Source organism: Cibotium barometz, chromosome 27 (assembly GCF_041138505.1).
Source record: "Cibotium barometz isolate CiBa-2024 chromosome 27, ASM4113850v1, whole genome shotgun sequence".
Classification (NCBI taxonomy): Eukaryota; Viridiplantae; Streptophyta; class Polypodiopsida; order Cyatheales; family Cibotiaceae; genus Cibotium; species Cibotium barometz.
The window spans coordinates 29,660,732-29,672,742 of NC_141072.1; positions in this window are offsets into that span (position 1 = coordinate 29,660,732).

Below are 12,011 nucleotides of genomic sequence, written 5' to 3' on the forward strand. Positions count from 1 at the left end.
GATAGGGTGACCAAGTGATACCTGGCTTAGGTGCCCTTGAAAAAACACAAACAACATGCAAACCTTGCCTTTTCCCGCCTCTGCATTAGCTTTGATACCAACTGTAAGAGACTCTCACCTACTACACATGCATAAACAAGATTAGTACAAACTGTAGGTTCGCGTCCACAAACCTCCCCCGAGCTAGGGGTTAAGGTTCCACTATGCCAGTCAACCCTGGCGTCCCATACCACCAGTGCCTGTCCACACAAGGGCCCTCGGCACAAGACTACCTGTGATCCACCATGTCCACAATGAATAAATAATAGCCCAAGACTCATTTATATAGTGCTTATTGCTGGCAGAAATAACAGTCGAGTCATAAATAGCCAATAACCTTGGATTTATTAAATCTGAACCTTAGCCACCTAAATCCCCACCAGTGCTCTCCTAACCACTACTAGATTAATCGCTAACCCCAAGGGTTAGTGCGTCACACAAAGATTAGTAAACAAGGGAGATTATCTTTAAATTGTAATCCCCTCATATTATCTAGTCATTGTAATGCCTTAGGTGCAAAGCGTGGCTTTTTCTTCTTGTTATCCGTAGTAAGAGGCTAACAGCTGTGGGAGGCGTGTAGCAACGTAAAATTTTTATTATGCGCTGTCGTCGGCGTATTTTTCTTATGAGCTCCTGAGACCCGCTTTCATGATTGCGGCGTCAGTGCGTGCATGTTCGCCGGCCGCCAAAGCCGAGGCCTTGGTTGCGGAAAGCTGCGCGATGTTATCATTTTTATGTCCACGGCGTCCACGTCACAATCGATAGCTTGAATGCACTGCCATCGACCGTCCACGTAGCTCGTCAATCGACGGTCAACGTCAGCCGTTGTCCCCTGTCCTTCGTAGACAATAGTTTATTCGGAATCATATCCACGTTCGCAGTCGTCACCACACCCACGTCAGCATTTGTTTCCTTGATGTCGGATGTGCCACGCCGGCAGACAATCGCACGTCCCTGTTGCTTTCAACATCCACGTTGCAAAATGGAAACCTGGTGCACGGCCACGTAGGCAAAGGTGGGCATGTCCTCGACAGACGTGGCATGCCCAGGTGGCAGTCCACGTCAGGCGCCTTTGCATTTTGCGGGGAAGTTTGCCACGTAGGCGCGAAGCGGATCGCCCTCAACTGCAAGCAAGGGCATGTCCAGTGTCCACGCAGGGATGGTGTCCACGTTGGAGATTGGAATCACACCCACGTCAGCGTTTGCCTCCAGGTTCGAGTGTGGCAGAGAAACGTTGTTTTTTCACGTATGCTGGCAAAGTGCAATCGCATCATACGGGACGGCCACGTTGGCATGGAGCAAGCAGGCGTGGCACGGCCACGTGAGAGTTGAGATCACGTAAGCCAGTGGTGGCCACGTGAGAGTTGAGATCACGTAAGCCAGTGGTTGGACGGACGTTGTAAACCACGTCAGCAATCTAGAACGTGAATCGTTGGGTCTGCCGACACAAGCACTGTGTATAAAATGTGTATACATGGGGCCACGATATATACATATGCATGGGCCACCTCCCCTTTCTCTCAGTCCACCAGAGCTCTGCTACTGTTTGAGCCCCTCCCTCTGAAGCAAGACTGGCCCTCCAACACACAGAAAATTATGATGATCGATTATCCTAAGCAACGCATCTTAGGTTATAGTTCCCCTCCCACTTACTAACAAATTATAAGTCCTAATGGAAGGCTTAGGTCTAGCTGCCTTTGGTTGAGGCGAGTGGTTGCCTGGCTCGACGCCACCCAAACTATTGCCTGACGTCGGACCAGGCTTCATTCCCCTCAGCTGCACCGCTTCCTGAGAACGCATTAAACAACAAATTAATGCAAACGTTACAGGTGAGCATCTACTAGCTATTATTGATTAATCATCACATTTGCTGTTAGCAAAGGTTTATTAACGGTGCAATTTACAGAAGTTCCACATGCAGGCTTTCCTTTTATTTTAAGCTTTACCCCTGCAACCACCCATGTGCAAGGCGTATCGGCTACCAGTGAACTCAATTGGTCCCGTGCAACAATGGCGCCTTTCAATTGCAAACGCATCAACTTGTAATTTGGCCAACCGATGATTTTAGCTTCATGAAATGAACTTAATACTCTTTCATGCATTGGATTTCAGGACGTGCTAAGGTTCCAGCTTGATTAAGGTGTTGAGCAGCTACATGGAACCACCTGTGACGTACAGTCAGTTCAGCGATAATATCAGTATTCATCAAATTTTGTGTAAATTCTTGCGTAGATGATTGATATTCTTTATTCACGCTCACGCCCCTACGGATACCTCACGATACCATACAAGCACCCCTAACGTATGCACAGCAACAAGGGTATAATCGACGACCATACTTGATCATAATTAAGCGCTTGGAAAACTGTTATATGTGGTTGCAGGCAGGAAACGATCAAACATATGAGGATCAGTCTCATTATGGCTCCCAGCTTTCCTTGGAGCATTTTGAAATACTGCAAAGCTCAAATGATCTTTAGGACCTTGCCTCATGTACAGAACGCTCTTGAAGGCATCTGTTTGACCCTCACAATGGCTCTTGATTATCTATCAAAGAAAACATGGACCCTTTCTTTCACAGTATCATAGTTAGCTTACCTGAATTATCACCTCAACCCCCACCCTCTCTCTCTCTCTCTCTCTCTCTCCTACGGTGCTCTCCATTGCTACACAGGTTCAAATCTAGCAGTGACTGATAACCATTTATGCCCTATCTATGCTCTATGCACGCGTACATTGAGCATGCATATATAGTTCTATGTATGCATACATGGAGCTATGTATGCTCTATTTATTCATACATAGAGCTATATATGTTCTATTTATGCATCCATATAGCATACATAGTTCTATGTATGCACACATAGAACTATGTATGCACACATAGTTCTATGTATGCACACATAGAGCTATGTATTGTCTATTTATGGATAGATGGGTAGATTGCAGAAAAGTGTCAATAAGTTCTTATTTTTCTACATGGCCTATATGTTTATGCATGGGTAAGAAAGACAACTTGCAGAGCGAGATGTCACACCAAAAGGAGGAGTAGATGTCCATGCAGTCTTTGTTAGAATATTACCTCAAACTACATTTTATCTTTTAAGAAAAAAAAATAACTTATAACAACTTAAAATTCATTTTCATTTGAATGTATGCATGTAGTTTGAAGCAATGGACCGGCCCCTATGCAGGATAAATATGAGTTTACATTACAACGAGATTTGGAAGCTCTCTTCGAAAGGTTGCATGAAAAAGGATGGATTATTATTTATGGAGACCCTGCTTGACAAGCATGGCTAGTAAGTCCTAAACTTGTAACCTCTTTGTTTTTCTAAAAAGTGTTTCACTTGTGTTACTTTTTGTTATGTTTTAGGATCATGTTACTACAAACCATGGCCATATGCAGCCGAAAAGTAATGGAAATGTCTAGCCTAAAAATAATAGAAATGTTCAACCTCAAAGAAATAGAAATGTCCAACGTCAAAACAATAGACATGTGAGGGCTCAGGATGAAACTGCAAGGGGTCACAATGATCAAAATGTGTGAGAGGAGAAAAAAATAGAAGACAGTGATCAATAGAAGCGTCCAGCCTTAAAACAATAGAAATATGAGGGCCGAGGATCAAACTGCAAGGGGTGACTGATCAAAATGTGTGAGAGCAGAAAAAATTAGAAGATAGTGATCAATAGTGTCCTTTCGTAATTTTGGATAATATTATCTTTTTGTTACAATTTTAAATATTTAAATAGTTTTTTGGGTCGTAATTGATGTCATGTCATGATTGATTGGCATCGCGCTTATATTTATGCTTATACTAACGTTGTAATTATTTTTTTAAGTATTTTTCTTATCCAACGATGCATCATACTCAAGGCCAACCCTTATCAGTACATCAAGTTAGACACTCACAGTTATTTCTGTGAATCACAATCAAGGCTAACCCCTAGATAATTCCTCAAGGTTGCCACATACACTTGTTTCCATGAAGAGATATGGTTTGGCGTACTTTGGATATTGAATGTAATGCCTTTCTATGCTCTTAAATGTTATGAGATCTTTATCTTCTTAATATGCTCTTAATGATGTGTAGTTAAATTTAATTTAAAAAATTAGGACATAATAATGGAAGAGATTAATCTCTCCCATTTTGTCCTAATATTTTTGTGTGAGTTTTTTTTGTTTCGCGATTGCTAACGCATGTTTATAAACGTAGTTACAAACTTGATTATGAATGTGATTTATAAATATAATTGAAATACAATTATAAACATTGTTGGAATGCAACTTAGTCACAAACGTGTAGCCACGTTACTAATCATGTTTATAATCACGAAACGTGATTTTTTCAATCTCTAGATCCTTTGATTTCTATGCGGTTGCTATACCCCCTCATTACTTATAATGAAGAATGTATATCTTGGGATGGAGAGATTACTTACCTTTTTGGTGGAGATGGCTTCTAATTAGCTTGCAAAGAGAGGATTCTCTGGAGAGAGTTGATTTAGCAGTGGGAAGAGTGGGTGTTTAAGTTAAGAGCTTATCTTTAAAGACTTACCAAAGCATGTGTCATTTTAGGCCTTACCGAAGCATGTGTTATTTTAGGCCAAGATCATTTTACAAAAGATAAGTGCATGTTCGAGTGAGTAAGTTGGCAAAGTGCATTATGGTAGATTGGGTAGGAGAAATCATGTTAACCTATAGAGTGGTAAACATGTCCCTCTTCCCTTCCTAATGGTGACTGTGTCCTCGTGTGGGTGACGCAAGTCCGTGATAAAGTTGTTGACAGGGTAGAAAAGTTCTTCATTTAAAGCCTCCTTTTATTATGGATCAAATGGCCCAAACCCTTCAGCATTAGGCAATTGGTAGAAGTGGTCCGCACTCTATGATTGGTATGTAACTTTTATTATGGATCAAGTGGCTCAAACCCATTAGGAATTTTTTGGACCCAAAGAGGGTTGATTAACTTTTGATTAGGAATGGACCAATAGGAAGAGGGTTGGGTGCACATTTTTGACTTCTTTGACCCTAGGGGGCCTAGGCTTTGGTTTGCTAAAACTTTCAATTTTTTTCCCAAAAGTGTGCTTTCCCTCTCAAACTTCCCCCCAACATACTCTAGGTTTGGAAAGCTCATTTTGAACCTAGGGAGCCTAGGCTTTGGTTTGCTAAAACTTTTAATTTTTTTCCCAAAAGTGTGCTTTCCCTCTCAAACTTCCCCCCAACATACTCTAGGTTTGGAAAGCTCATTTTGAACCTCTTTCTTCCTCTTCTAAGCTCTCCATTGTTGCAGAAACTCCATAATACCTCTCAAGCTCTCCCTCCTTGTCAAGCTCCCTCAGTTTCACGCTCCCTCTCCCTCTTTCTTCCTTTTCTAAGCTCTCCATTGTTGCAGAAACTCCATCCCTCTCAAGCTCTCCCTCCTTCTCAAGCTCCCTCCCTCTCAATCTCAATCTCCCTCTCTCTCTCTCTCTCTCTCTGTCTCAAGCTCCCTCCCTCTCCCTCTCCCCTCCCTCTCCCCTCCCTCTCCATTGCTGCAGAAACTCTATCCCTCTTTAGTCTACTCTAGACTGAGGAAGCCTATTCTCAAACTCTAACCCTCTTTTAAGCTTTCCATTGCTGCACTAAAAACCCTGAACTTTCTCTCCTCTCCACTCTTCTGTTTTGTAAAACAAGCTTTTCTTTTCTCTTCTTCTCTTTTCTTACCACCATGGCTAGTAATGTGAGAAGACCTAGGGAGAAGGTGGAAGAGCTTGTGCTGCATAACACAAGAGATGAGAATGGAGTTTGGGCTCCAACGAGACCTGTACATTCAAGGCCAACGACCAAGGTTTCCTTCAAATTGTCAGTGTAACATAAACACAGCTTTAACAACATGCTAATATTGGATTGTTTGTTTCAAATTTTTTTATGATTCTCCATTTTCTTATGTCTCTCTGCAGATATTTTTCCCTCTAATTATGTTGAGGAACAACCACTCCAAAGCCTTACTGGAGTTTTCTATGCTATACATGCATCCATTGGAGAGGCAAGTTTGTATCTCAAAGCCCAAGTGATCTTGTACAGAATAATATCTTTTTCTTTTCTCACTCATATTTTGTAGATAAAAAACCAAGTTTATTTGGCAAGCTAGAAGAGATCCCCAACCCCCCTCTTAACAATCCCGAATGGCCCAATCCCTCAAGTTTTCAAAGGCATCTAGGTCAGTAGGGCTAAATTGGTTTTGTCCTTTACATGTTTTTGTGCACATGTTCAATTCCATGCCAATGCACCAAACAAAAATAATGTATATTTGTAAGGAGGGACGGTCAGACCTCATTCAAGGATTACTAGGAGAGGGTTGGGAGGTTTTAATGAGGGGTCACATCAAGGTGATGTGTACAAGTGCAATGTAGTAGATTCTACAGTGTCTTTCAGGTTCTTGAAGGCACGCTCTATTTTGTACATGCGTCTGCACTACCAAAGATGGATGCAAAAGCACGGGACATGGATCCCACTTCAAGCCTCAAAAGAAGAAATTATGCCTATTGAGGTAGCTGTGATGATACAAAATGGATGAATTGAGCAAGTGGCAGCAAGCAAGCATTGGAGCCTAATAGACTTGCGTCAACACTTTAGCATCATGGGCTTTGACAATGTGGAAGAGTCAAGTTTCAAGTTGATGAGAAGAAAGGTATATCTGATTTCACTGCATGTCTAGAGTTATCCCTTACACTTTCTGGTTATTGTGCCACTTTCTATATTTTTATAGGGAAGCGTAAGGAGGGGACAACCATGGTCTCAGAATCATGGCAAATGGGGGACCTTGAATTTTCAGCAACAAGCAGCAAGGTGCATAGCCCTACCAACACATAGTAGGCATGTGGAAGAGCTTGAAGGTGAAAAAACTGAGTATATGGGAAAATAGCCTCTGTTTTGATGCACGTGAGGGGCAAGAGTTTTAGGATCGAGGTGAAGGCAATGACAAGCTTTCAAGTCAACAAGGAGATGGAGATCAACATGAAGTAAATGTCACAAGAGGGGTAAAAAATGAAGACATTATAACAATTTTAAGATTAGATGACATGCTTGTAATTTTGTAGCAGGCTCTTTTTTAACCAATCTTTATTTAATTGAAATCTTAATATTTTTATAAACTGTAATTTTTTTGTCTAGTGGTCTAGTGTGAAAAGTCCAAACTTTAAATTTTAACTATATAAATAGCCAAAGGTGCCTTCTTGCTTGTAATTTTGTAAGCAGGCTCTTTTTTAACCAATCTTTATTTAATTGAAATCTTAATATTTTTACAAACTGTAAATTTTTTGTCTAGCGGTCTAGAGAGTGAAAAGGCCAAACTTTAAATTTTAACTATAAATAGCCAAAGGTGCATTCTTTCTCATTTTCACGCGATAGAAACCAAGCACGAGCTCACACTATCTCTTTGCATTCACATGGCTACCCACTTTGACAACTTCTATGAGTTCCTCTCCACCACCCCCCGTGGGCGGGCAAGAGCGAGCTCTTTGTCATGTTCTCTCGTGAAGTCGACTTTGAAAAGTCGCTCGCCCTTGCGTCCCAACATTATGAGATGCAGATTGCATACATGGAGAGCAATACTTGGCTCCCCACTCCATCTCCTTTCCCCATTGCCCCAATGATTGATGGGTGCCTGTTGAGCTGCGTAAGTACATTCAACAATATGCCCGCCCCTACATCCAGCACCTTGAACGCTTCATCGACATCTGCATCCCCGCAGGAGCTTCATCGACATCTGCATCCCCGCACGAGCTTACTGTACCTTCAATAAGCAGGAGGTGAAGAGGTTGGGGAAGGGCAATTTAGGAACTAGGTTCCTCTCGTGGCTCGCCACTTTTGCGTTCCTCATCCGATGAGGATTCGAATAGGAGGTAGAGATGCCTGCATTGCAGTTGGCAGGGTATTTGAGGGATGACAAGGAAGTGAAGGCAGTAGGAACGAGTGCTGGCATAGAAGAGCAACTTGCATCAGAGCACTTTCCATAGGGTGCACAATCTGCAGCTAAACAACCCACTGTAGTAGAAGATGTAGGGCCATCTTTCCCACACGAGGAGAGTAAGGTGCTACCAGAGCTTGAGATCAATCTCTTGAGCACCATTGTGGTGGAAGGTGAAGAATACTTATTTCTTCATGACCTTGAAAAGACAGCTAGCTTGAGAATGGATGAATGCTTGGGCATTATATGCACACGATGTGAGGTGGACCTTGATACGTCCAACCTCGGTCCTCACCTAGATAGTGCTATATTACCCCTTGGAGAATCTATCGCACAGAGACAGTTGCTTTGGTCAAGGAAACTGTGGTTGAGACCGCGGAGCAAGCCCTAGTTCCAGAGGAGGAATTCACAACCTTACAAGACAAGCTAGAGGCTAAAAAGGATACCCTTGCTGCTGGAGTAATGGAGGAGACCAAAGCACCAAAAAAGGATGAGGCTAAGTCCTTGAATGACCTCACCGCCCCCACCAGCACTTTGGCAAAAGAAGACATTGAGCAAGAGGTAATAATCGACCTTTTACAACCTAGAAACATTTGTAATTATGTATAGGAAAATATTTTAATTTTTCCTTTAATTGCAGAGGGTGGTTGAAATTGACGCAGTTGCTGTTGGGAGAGGCGGTGGTAGCAGAGACCAGGCCAAGGTCCATGGACATGATGTTGCGTTGGCGCACTATCTTGGTCGACTTCCTGTGGGATGGCATCGCCATTATCCACAAGGACTACACCCCTTAATCTGTCTTCACTCTCTTCTTTTTGAAAGCCCTCTCTAAGGTGCTCTGTGTAGCCTCTATGGCACAGAGCACCAAATGTATAGTTCTGATTAAAAAATCCCTTGCCTTCGATGTTTTTGGTTCTGGATTTAGGGGTAAGCTTCTTGCTCGTATAGGTATAGCCAAAAGCATAGGCATAGAGGATCCTCAAGAAATAGCCCAATCACTCCTTGAGCACACTCTACCCAATAACAAGAGAAGGAAGCTCAATATTGTAAGAAAGCTTTTGTAAAGATGATGTATCATTTCTTATTATGAATACAATACAATTTTTTCAAACTTGTTTTCATCAAGTATATCATTGTTTTTTCTAGTTTGTACCATCAATGTTTTTGTGAATGCATCAGAAAAGACCCTGGGAGCCTGGGGGAGTAGTGCGAGAACAGTGCGAATTTTGAGCCTGCACCACTGCTATAGAGCCCAAATTCGCACTATTTTGGCACAGCTTTCCCAGCCCTTCAGGAGCAATTATGATGCATTGGATGATAAATAATATATTTTTACATATGATTAAAGGTATTTTTATCTTGTAAATTACTATTTCTCATAATCAATGTACTCAACTTGATTATAAATGCATCAAAAATGATTCTGAGTGGCTGGGGGAGCAGTGCCACAGCAGTGCTAATTTTGAGCCTGCACCGTTGCTGTAGAGTCCAAATTCGCACTGTTCTGGCATAGCTTCCCCAGCCCTCCAAGAGCAATTCTGATGCATTGGATGACAAATAATGTATTTTTATACATGATTAAAGGTATTTTTATTTTATAAATTTTTATTTTTATAATTAATGTACTCAACTTCATTATAAATGCATCAGAAATGATCCTGAGTGGCTGGGGGAGCAGTGCCGAAACAGTGCAAATTTTGAGCCTACACCGCCGCGCATAGCCTAAAATTCGCACTGTTCTGGCATAGCTTCCTCAGTCCTCCAGGAGCAATTCTGATGCATTGGATGACAAACAATATAATTTTACACATGATTAAAGCTGTTTTTATCTTATAAACTATAGTTTCTCACAATTAGTGTACTCAACTTTATTATAAATCTGGGGGAGCAGTGCCAGAACAGTACAAATTTTGAGCCTGCACCACCGCGCATAGCCTAAATTCGCACTGTTCTGGCATAGCTTCCTCAATTCTCCAGGAGCAATCTGATGCATTGGATGACAAACAATATAATTTTACACATGATTAAAGCTGTTTTTATCTTATAAACTATTGTTTCTCACAATTAGTGAACTCAACTTTATTATAAATGCATCAGAAATGATCCTGAGTGGTTGGGGGAGCAGTGCCAGAATAGTACAAATTTTGAGCCTGCACTGCAAAGCCTAAATTCGCACTGTTCTGGCATAGCTTCTCCAGTCCTCCAGGAGCAATTCTGATACATTGGATGACAAACAATGTAATTTTACACATGCTTAAAGTTGTTTTTATCTTATAAACTATTAATTCTCACAATTAGTGTACTCAACTTCATTATAAATGCATCAGAAATGATCCTGAGTGGCTGGGGGAGCAGTGCTAGAACAGTGCAAATTTTGAGCCTGCAAACGCTCAGAGCCTAAATTCGCATTGTTCTGGCATAGCTTCCCCAGTCCTCCAGGAGAAATTCTGATGCATTGGATGATAAACACTATATTTTTACACATGATTAAATGTGTTTTTATCTTATAAACTAATATTTCTCACAATTAGTGTGCTTAACTTCATTATAAATACATCAGAAATGATCCTGAGTGGCTGGGGGAGCATTGCCAGAACAGTGCGAATTTTGAGCCTTCATCGCCGCTGCAGAGCCTAAATTCACACTGTTCTGACATAGCTTCCCCAATCCTCGAGAGCAATTCTGATGCAGTGGGGATGACAAGCAATGTAATTTTGCACATGATTAAAGCTGTTTTTATCTTACAAACTATTGTTTCTCACAATTAGTGTACTCAACTTCATTATAAATGCATCAGAAATGATCCTGAGTGGCTGGGGGAGCAGTGCTAGAACAGTGTGAATTTTAAGCCTGCACTGCCCCGCTGGCAGAGCCTAAATTCGCACTGTTCTGGCATAGCTTCCCCAGTTCTCCAAGAGCGATTCTGGCATAGCTTCCCCAGTTCTCCATGAGCAATTCTGATGCATTAGATGATAAACACTATATTATTACACATGATTAAAGGTGTTTTTATCTTATAAACTACTATTTCTCATAATTACTGTGCTCAACTTCATTATAAATGCGTAAACAATGATCTTGAGTGGCTAGGGGAGCAGTGCCAGAACAGTGCAAATTTTGAGCCTACACTGCCGATGCAGAGCCTAAATTCACACTGTTCTGGCATAGCTTCCCCAGTCCTCCGGAGCAATTCTGATGCATTGGATGATAAACACTATCTTTTTACACATGATTAAAGGTGTTTTTATCTTATAAACTACTGTTTCTCACAATTAGTGTGCTCAACTTCATTATAAATGCATCAGAAATGATCTTGAGTGGCTAGGGGAGAAGTGCCAGAACAGTGGGAATTTTGAGCCTACATCGCCGTTACAGAGGCCAAATTCGCACTGTTCTGGCACAGCTTCCTCAGTCCTCCACTAGGAGTATTTCTGATGCCTTGGGTGACAAACTGACACATGATAGACACTCCATGTTAAACAAACATGGACACTCCATGTTAAACAAACATGATGACACCGAGACATTGTAAGAGAAACTTAAAATTTTAATTATCAAAAGGTTACAAAGGAAAGCCAGATAGGCTTGTTACAAAGGGGGGTTTGAAACAAAAGAGTTGTTTCAAAAAAGAGGTTAACATCTAAGATCTCTAGATCGTGTCTCGCTCGCCTCGAGCGAACGCGCCGAGCTAGTTGCATGTCCTTGGTAGATATGGTAATCCTCTTTGCATGTATTGCAAGGAGGTTGGTGTCTTCAAAAAGCCCAACAATGTAAGCCTCGGAGGCTTCTTGCAATGCTTCAAGGACAATCCCCTGCACACGGAACTCTGTTCTATATCGTTGGAGAATCTCCTTCACTGTGCGAGCAAAAGGGGCTCTTCTTATATCAGCAACTCAGTGTTCCTCTGATAAAACTTGATTTCTTGTAGAGCCCTATGCCCTTGGCGCATCCTTCTCCTTGGAGCTCTCTGTGTTGTGTTAGTGCGTTGGCGAGGTTGGGACTTCCTTGGCTTGAAGAGCTTGA